Source organism: Lissotriton helveticus, chromosome 5_1 (assembly GCF_964261635.1).
Source record: "Lissotriton helveticus chromosome 5_1, aLisHel1.1, whole genome shotgun sequence".
NCBI lineage: Eukaryota > Metazoa > Chordata > Amphibia > Caudata > Salamandridae > Lissotriton > Lissotriton helveticus.
Window position 1 is genome coordinate 507,060,574 of NC_136065.1, and position 9,076 is coordinate 507,069,649.

The window sequence follows — 9,076 nt, forward strand, 5'->3', positions numbered from 1 at the left end:
TCTGAGCCATACAACATCCTCTGATAGTGACCTTAAAGGCTTCCCATATCATTTCCACACTATCCACCGTGCCCTTGTTACAAGGGAAGAAAGCTTCAATCTCCTCCCCCAACTCCTCTCGAAAGACCAAGTCTAGTAGCGCAGTAGGTTGGAGTCTCCAGGTACATCTGGGGCAATCATATCCCGGTACAGTGATTAATACGGGACAGTGATCCGATCGTGTTCTAGCTAAATGGTGAGCCTTAACAACCCCCAGAGCTAAAGCACCAGTTACAAAACAATAATCAAGCCACGCCCACGTGCACGTGTAAGAAGTGAAGTGTGTACCTTCCTGTAATGTGGGGTGCAAGTGCCTCCAACTGTCCACAAATCCTCCCTCCTCTAGAATGCCTCTCAGCGCCTCCCGCATTCGAGGATGCTAATGTGCCAATCCGTCCGCCGTATCCAGCGACGGGGTCACTGCCACATTAAAGTCGCCCCCCCAAAAAATATGTCGAGACCCAACATCCACAATCTTGCCCCACAGTAACATAAAGAACTCCGGTTCATCCAAATTTGGAGCATAACAATTGACTATGGTGATGGTATCCCCTCCCAGCCTCCCCCATAATATGATGTACCGGCCATTCTTGTCCACCTGTTGTCCAAGTACCGTGAAGGGAACAGAGCAGTGTATCAATATCGCAGTGCCCCTAGCATAGGAGGAATAATTTGAAAAGACTCTAATGCCTGCCCATCTGCTAGCAAAGGAAGGGTTAGGCTGAGGGGCAATGTGTGTCTCTTGTAACTGCATTATGTTCTCAGCATGCCTATCTAAATAGGCCAACACCTGCCTGCACTTACGAGGGTCATTAAGTCCTCTGATGTTCCATGATATTATCTTGCATGTACTTGGAGCCATATCACCCATTAAAACAACTCTTCATGTGTATACCATACATCCGCCACTTAACGTACAACCGCAATATATGAAGTGATATCTCCACTCCCTGCCATCCAATGCCGCACCACCGACCGTCTCGTTCAACTAACGTCAATATCAGAACCCACCGCCCCCCCCCGCCACCCCTCCCCCACCTCTAGTCCCCCCAACCAGCCAACAACATCATCACCCGTCCAGATCGCCTTACCAGGGCACACCAGTTATAACAAAGAACTGTATGCAACTACCCCCACACTCCCCCCTTCCCCCCTCCTCTCCCCCTGTCGAGAAAAGGGCAGCAATCCTCCAATGTCCCCCCTCCATGCCACCCCCCACCCCCTTGTGCCCTGCAGACAAAAGCACCAGGTGATCAAATCTCCCGTCCCGGTCCTCCCCCCTCCCACTGAAGCAACCCCAACATGCCAGATGAATACCCCCACACCCCCACTCAGCCCACCCAACAAAAACCACAATGCCACCCCGAAAATAGAATTCAACATAGAGGGTTCACCGATGGGGAAAACGCTTTAGACAGTCACACAGCCACCGTCCCTCCTCGAGCCCCGAAACCTGTGCCACCACCGGGCTCTAGTCGAGGAGGAGCGGTGGAGCCTGGGATACGTTACCGCTAGATCACCAGTCTCGTCCCTGTGTCATGCTGTGCGTGATGCCCCAGCCACTTCACCATCGTATCCAATAGTATCGTCCCACCTTCAGTCAATAGGAATACCAATATAAAAAGTCTCAGCTGTGTCAAAACAAACAAAGTTCAAGCATTCTCTTCTTCTTCCAGAAGGTTGTCCGATCGCTCCGCTTCGCGGCCCTCAACTCCCCGCTGCGTGCGCTTCCATTGCCGAAGAGAATCTTCCATGTGTTGAGGGTTGGTGAAGAATCTCTGCTTGCCCTGATGCGTCACACGCAATTTTGCTGGATAAAGCAGTACATAGTCAATCTGGGCTGCACCAATTTCCGTTTCACCTCCAGAAACTTACGACGCTCCTCCTGAACCAAAGGGGTAAAATCTGGATATATCGAAAACGTTACGCCCTCATATACCAACTTTTGACGCACTCGGGCCGCATGCAGGGCGACATCGCAGTCGCGATAATTCAACAAGCGTGCAATTATGGGCCTCGGAGGCTGACCGGGCTTTGGCTGTGGGCCTAGAGACCTGTACGCCCGCTGGACAATAAACTGCGTGGAGAATGCCTCTACCCTAATCGTTTACACCAACAGCTTCTCAATGTAGTCCTCCATACGGCCCGTATTGGTGGATTCTGGAATGTTAATCACGCGTATGTTGTTCCGCCTGCTGCGAGCCTCCAAATCTTTGTTTTTGGCCGCAATCGTTCGCAGCAGGTTGTCCATCCGCGCCAGACGCGTGGCATGACTGGCCGTAGTATCATCAGAGTCCGATATTCGCCGTTCAGCCTCTGTCAGCCGTTCATCATGTTGATCCACCTTGTGGACCAGTGCATCCAACCTGGAAGACATCCGGTCCACCTTATCCACCACCATGGCAAACCCCTGTCGCATTTCCTGCAGAATTTGGCGCATATCCAGATCGGCAGTAGACGCACTGCCACTCGCCATTTCAGCGCCACGCTGTTCCGTCGTCGACGGTGGAGGCTTGGATCCCCTCGTGGTTGCCCCAAAGGATAGCTTTGGTTGACGAGTGTCTAGCTTTCCCATAGTGGCCAAGAGACTAGGGCACCCCACCAGAACTCGTGCTTCACCAGAGTCAAGCGCCAAAAGCAATCACGAACACGGCGAAGGGTGTATAGACCGTGGCAAGCAGTTTCCCGACTAGCAGGTTCCACACAGCAACAGTACTCTGTACCAGCAGGCAGGCCACAGTGAAAGCAGGTGTGCGCGCCAGGAGACCCCAACTGCCACTGCAAATGGAATCAGGCCCAATACCACTCCAGTCAGGAAAAGGATGACCAGCAATAATGTTTAAAGGCCGTGGTAATGCCCGGTCATGACACCCCAGAAGTCGCCAGGGGATCCCCAAGCGGCACTGCCAGGCCCCCACAAGCCTCACCCGATCGCGCCTCCCGGCCAGCCAGTGCCTATCTTTCGGGAATCAGTGATGCAGCACTCCCAGCAGGTCCTCTGTCCTCCAATCATCAATAGCCCATATATCCAGCAGGGACCTCTTTCCAGGGTCCCCACTTCGGGGGTAACAAGGCGACGATAGCCCAGAAGGTCAGGTGAGAGCAGGGACCTCAGCGCCAGTAACTCATAGTAGGCCGTGTCCCGCAGTAGGCCCCAGGGACAGTCAGAGGCAGTGTCTGTGCAGCCCTGGCACCGGGCACAGCAGTCCCCGTCGTCCACCTTCAAAAGCGGATGCACACTGTGTCAGCAGAGCGTGGAGCCTCCACATGGGGTCCGCTGTCCGTACACTGCAGTGGGGCCCGATATACTGTGCAAGGGCACCACCTGTAGCGGTCGTAACGCCTGCCGCCAGCCAGCAGGGCCTACCAGCCTCGTGGGCAGCCACGGGCTCGCCTACCACCAGTCGCCGCACTCCGTGCACCCAGGCGCTCCAGCGCCGGTCCCGCGGAGAAATGCTAGGGCATGATGTGCAGCTAGGGCGCAGGCAAACAACACCAAACTTCTGTCGAGTCCGGGCAAGAAGTTCAGCTACCTGTGGACATCGGAAAATCCAGTCAGCAGACTATTGAAACCGGATAACTGCAGGATAAATGACCCAGGCAGCGGGAGCCTCACCTAATGGCGGCCATTCCGCTTGCGCGCCCTCTAGCGCCCCCCAATAAAGATGAATACTTCAAAAATATGTAGAACTCAGGTGAGTTTATTCAAGATAAGTAACACAGCATCAACTGTAAAAATCATCTGTCTAGGTCAGCAGCCTCAGTCTGAATGCCCAGGCAGACTTACATAACAAACATTCTGTGATGTCATACCTACTATTGAAGTATTCTTAAACAATCATAGGTAAATTACAACACAAGCATGTCAGCCAATTTAGGATGGGGCCTTCTAATGGGAAAGGGGTGAGGAGGACACCCAAAATAGAGAGGTAGTCAAGCCCATGAGACCCACAATTAGGCAAAAAGCCCCAATAAACCCAATGCTCCAACATATAAGGTCAGGCGTAAACAAATCAAGCAAGATAGATCGAGGTGAGTTGAAGCAGAAAGAGTTGGATTCCCAATCATCAGGTCACGCAGAACTTGAATGAGGTCAGGTGTATACAAATGAGGGCTCGTAGACCAGTGGCCAAAAATCGAGTCCCGGAATTGAAATGTTTATCAGACAATACTCCAATGCATCCAGAAGCATACGTGCAACCACCTTCAGTTTCAAAATTCACAGCTCAAGGACAGCTGACGTGGGTGCTCGTACATAGGAGACCCAAAACAGTAGGAAGAGTCTCGGGTGGGGTGGAGGGACGACACAGCCCGAGGCAGACAACCACTAATTGATTCCTATTGCAAAAGTGTCACTTGCAATTAAGGCCTTAATCAAACCTTCATTAAAAAATACTTTCTATTTTCCCCCTTAAAATAAGAAGCAAACCTCAATGAGAAATGCCTACTCCTCATTACAGGCGAGGAAGCATATGTTCAACCTGAGGAAGCTTCTTGTCTTCATCATTCAGGCAGGCAATTTCGTTGTTGAATAACTCTTCCAACATTTTCTTTTGCTCATCATTGTTGAAATCTACCTTTGATGCTTGCAGTGTGTAGGTTTCACATCCATCTTACTGTAGCTGAAGATAACTACAGACTGAGAGTTATTTTCCATGATCATTTTCACATTCTTCAATATATTGGGCAGACCATTTGTCCCCCCATTCTATCCCTTCTAATCATCTTCAGAAGACTCGCCAGTAACTCTTTGCTGTGTTGAAGTTATTTTCTCTGACATTTCAAGATGCACTCTATCACCTGCAGGTGGGAAGATGTAATGTTGTAGAGGGATGGGCCCATAGTCTGTGTATATGGCATGGCAAGGTTGTTGATGAAGATGGCAAATCCACTCAGCAAACTAGGGGGTTCTTGGGATAGAAGCAGAAACAAATACATAGTACATGTTATTAAGAATCAAGATTATGGTTTCCTCACACTCAACTAGAGGCTCTGTATCCTGATTGCAATGAACTTCATCAAAAGTAACCCAAGCCACTTCCTGTGTGACCGCCGATCCTCAATAGCATGCTGCTTAAGATGTCCATAGTCATCACAACAGATGAAGTGACGGAGTTGATAGGGATGTCACCAGTCATTAAACCACATTTTTGGGCTTCTTCGTACATCTCACAATACTTCTGGTTACTCAGCGATTTCATGGACTGCTAAATATTACCTGCGGCTTTTCCTGCAGAATTAAAGTAAAGGCATATTCAGTGTGCAGTTTTCCCAGCAGATGTGTGTGCAGAAACCAAGCCTGACTTGTTATTATCAATGCAGAAAAAGGTTCTGGTTTGGAAAACATCAGTGATAAAGAGACTTTCCTTGGCAGATTTTCCAGTTCGTGGATTTAGGGAAATTAAATCAACATCCTCATATAAAGCAGGGTGATGTGTACATCCTTCTACTGTCTCTAAAGCAGGCACTTTGATTCTAGACACCAAATCTTCAAGGTTAATCTCTTCTGAAGTTGCAATCATTTGGTGTTTTTGTCCAAAAATGTCATCCCCGCTGCCCATTCCAACATCTCACCTGTTTTGACAGCTGTGACAATAGGAGCTCCCTGGGGTCTTGCATCACTTTATTTTCAGTTCAATAGGTCTCGCATTTATGAGAGTTTGAGCTCTTGTCATTTACAATTCCAATAGCTCAAACTCTCGCAAATCCAAGACCTATTGCATTGCAAATATTTTTTTGTTAAAGAGCCCCATGCTGCGTTTCATGTTAATGGAGCGCCCGCCCCTTTCTTTAGACAAGCCGCATCTAAAGAAAGGGGCATGGCCGTCATTAAAGTGAAACGCGGCATGGGAGCTTAGACAAAAAATCATCTGTTTTATAAAAGCGCCCCATCCCGCAGTTTCGCTTTAATAGCGGTTGCGCACCTTTCTTTAGACGCGGCTTGTCTAAAGAAAAGGGCGCTGCATCTATTAATGTGAAGCGCCGCATGGCACGGCCGCTATACTTAAAGTGGACCACACTGCTAAAATAAATAAATAAAGAAACAAGCCCGCTATAGTTAAAGTGGACCCATTAGTAATTAAAAATAAAAGTGGGTAGCGTGCTGCGACGTAGTGGGTGGAATAGGGGAAGATCATGAAAGAATATGGTGCTCACCGACTACATAAAGCAGACCGTGTAACAAGACAAGTTAAAGGTCCAGTCCTCATGGGAAGGTACAAATGCAGAGAGGGCGGTACCAAGGTGGGACTAACAAGCCTATTCAGGAACGAAAAGTAACGATTTTGAACGGACAGTAACAAGAGCCAATTGAAAAGATGTGCGGGACATGGGGGAAGCTTCAAGTCCCTACCTGAATACAGCATGCCTCACAGAGCAGTGAATGCGCTGCCCAGGCTCGACATAAAAAATAAAATAGAGCTTTTTACTTAAAATTGTACTTTGGTACCAAGTACTGTCCCTTCCAGAATCTCAAAATATGAAGAAATTGCTGGTATTTTCTCTTAGAATGATGACATCCCTAATATGACAACTGAGCAGGAATCCTCCTATCATTGGTGCAATAAGATTTTTTGTTTTTTGGGTTTCTGCTGTTGACAGGCTTTACTGTAAGTGATCCAGCTAAAGTGAAGCATCACCAAAGTGCAAATCTATGTGTAGCTGTTAGACCTGGCATCATTGGCATGGGTTTCCCCAGTACTTTTGCCTTTTGCCTCCTGTGTTTTTGCTGTGTGTTGGACTTTGTTTTGCTGGTCTAGATGCTTTGGGCACTTTGCCACTGCTGTTTAGTACCAGAGTGAAAGTCCTCCCTTTGTAAATTGTTGCTATGGATTGGTGATACCAAGATTGGCATATTTGATTTACTGGTCAGTCCCTAGTACAGTGCACTGTGTGTGCCCGGGGCCTGTAAATCAAATGCTGCTATTGGGCTGCACCACTGATTGTGCCACTCGCATAAGCAGCCTATAAATGTAACTCATGCCTGCCATTGTAGAGCCTGTGTGCAGTCTGGTACTGCCATGTCGACCTGGCAAGTGCACCCCTTTGTCAGGCCCCAACCTTCCCTTTTCTTACATGTTAGTTACCCCTAAGGAAGGCCCAAAGTACCCCCGTAGGCAGGGTGCAATGTATGTAAAAGGTAGGACATGCCCTGATGTGTGTGGCATGTCCTGATAGTGAATTACTGCCAATTTCATTGTTCACTATTGCAAGGCTACCTGTTCCCATAGGATAGAATGGGGAGTTTGCTTATAGCATCTTGTAAACATAACTACCCCTGGGAACAAAGTAGGAAAATAAAGTTTGATATGCCTGTGATTTTTACATTCTAACTTTGAAAATACACTTTTAGAAAGTAGGTATTTTCCTGCTTAGCCATCCAGTATGCTTATGCGAGGTTTGTGTATTGCATGTCTGGCTTTGGAATGACAGGGGCTGGGGAGAAGCAGTGGTGCCAGAGAGTCTGATGCGACTGGCCAGGCATAGGCAGCTATAACAGCTTTGCGCAGCGTGGTGAGCGCATTGTGATTTTAAAAGCCCGTTTTTCCATTTTGTTCATTTTTTTCTTATCCCCTTATTTTAACTGGCAGTACCCCTGGGGCTCACCCCTTACCTGCATTTTAATAGTCTATCACACCGCCGCTTGTGCGGGTCCGGTTCTGGGGTTGGTGAGGGTTTTCTGTAAATCTTCCTACCGGGCGCCATCTTGAGAAGGGCTTTGTCGCTCTTCCAGCGCCATCTTGGGTGTACCGGAGGGTCGTTTCAGCTCCCCACCTGGAGGGACTATTTAAACCAGTCCTCCGAGCGCAGCGGGATCGCGCAGCGGGTCGGCCTCCGCTTTGCCAGAGTCTTGCCAGAGTCTTGCCAGAGTCCTGCCCGTCTGCGCCCGTCAGCGTCTCGGCAGCGGACGGAGCTTGACGGTGGGTTGTTGAATTTAGTATTTCATTACAAGATTTTTGTCTTATTTTATTGGATATGTTTTGTTATAATTCGGCAGATTTACTTGCTCTTCGCCCTCCCCGTAACTTATGCCACTCTTTTTTTCCGGGCTGCCGAGCCTTTAGGAAAAGCTGTCCGACTTGCGGTTGGCATCTTTCAATGACTACTGGATCCGCGCAGGACAATACCCTGGCCCCATATCAATGTCTTCTTCTGAACACCAGATCCTTGACCTGTCACTCCCTTGACATCTGGAATTTATTACACAATTCCAATATGTCATGTTTATTCCTTACTGAGACCTGGCTGAGTGACTGCTCCGCCCCTGATCTAGCCAACGCCATCCCTCCGGAATACAACATCTTTAGGAGGGATAGAACATCGGGCAGAGGGGGAGGTGTAGCTCTGGTGGTAAATAAAAACATACCCTGCACAACCTTCCCGGTAGAGAATATCCAGGGATGTGAAGCTTTGGGCTTCACCCTTCAGCTCTCCCCTCTCCAGGCTTGTACTGGGATTCTCTTGTACAGAGCCCCGGGGCCTGTAGGGCCGTTCTTTGATGAACTACAAGTAGCACTCTCAGTCCCTTGTCTCAGATCTGAGCATTGCATGCTACTTGGGGATCTCAATGTCCATATGGATAATACATTGGACCCCGCTGCAATGAAACTTAGTGACATTACTGCTACACTAGGACTGTCTCCATTTTTGCAGACACCGACGCACAATAAAGGCCACATTTTAGACCAGATTTTTTCAACAAAATCTATTATGATAACGGCTATTGAACCAGTATTATGGTCTGATCATTTTTTGATCGCTTTTTCCGTACCTGCCATTGCTCTGATTCGGGTGAGAGAATCAATTGAGACCACGCGAACCTCACGCCCTTTCCATCTGCTTTCGGTGGATATGTTATCGGAGGCCCTTACCATCTGTCCATGTCCTTTTTTGGGCAACTTGGAAGATAACCTTAGCCTCTTTCACGATTGGCTGGTAGCCAGACTTGAGACCTTAATCCCCGAAAAAAAGCTTAAATCAGGTGAACGTAGAGCGTCGGCCCCTTGGTTCACCCCCCAATTAAGAGAGCAGCGGCAGG

The 9,076-nt window shown here is 48.6% G+C and overlaps 1 pseudogene; it reads right to left on the reverse strand.

Moving 5' to 3' along the window:
- Positions 1-4,366: 4,366 nt before the first annotated feature.
- Positions 4,367-5,600, reverse strand: LOC144752505 (exosome RNA helicase MTR4 pseudogene; annotated as a pseudogene).
- Positions 5,601-9,076: the final 3,476 nt, after the last annotated feature.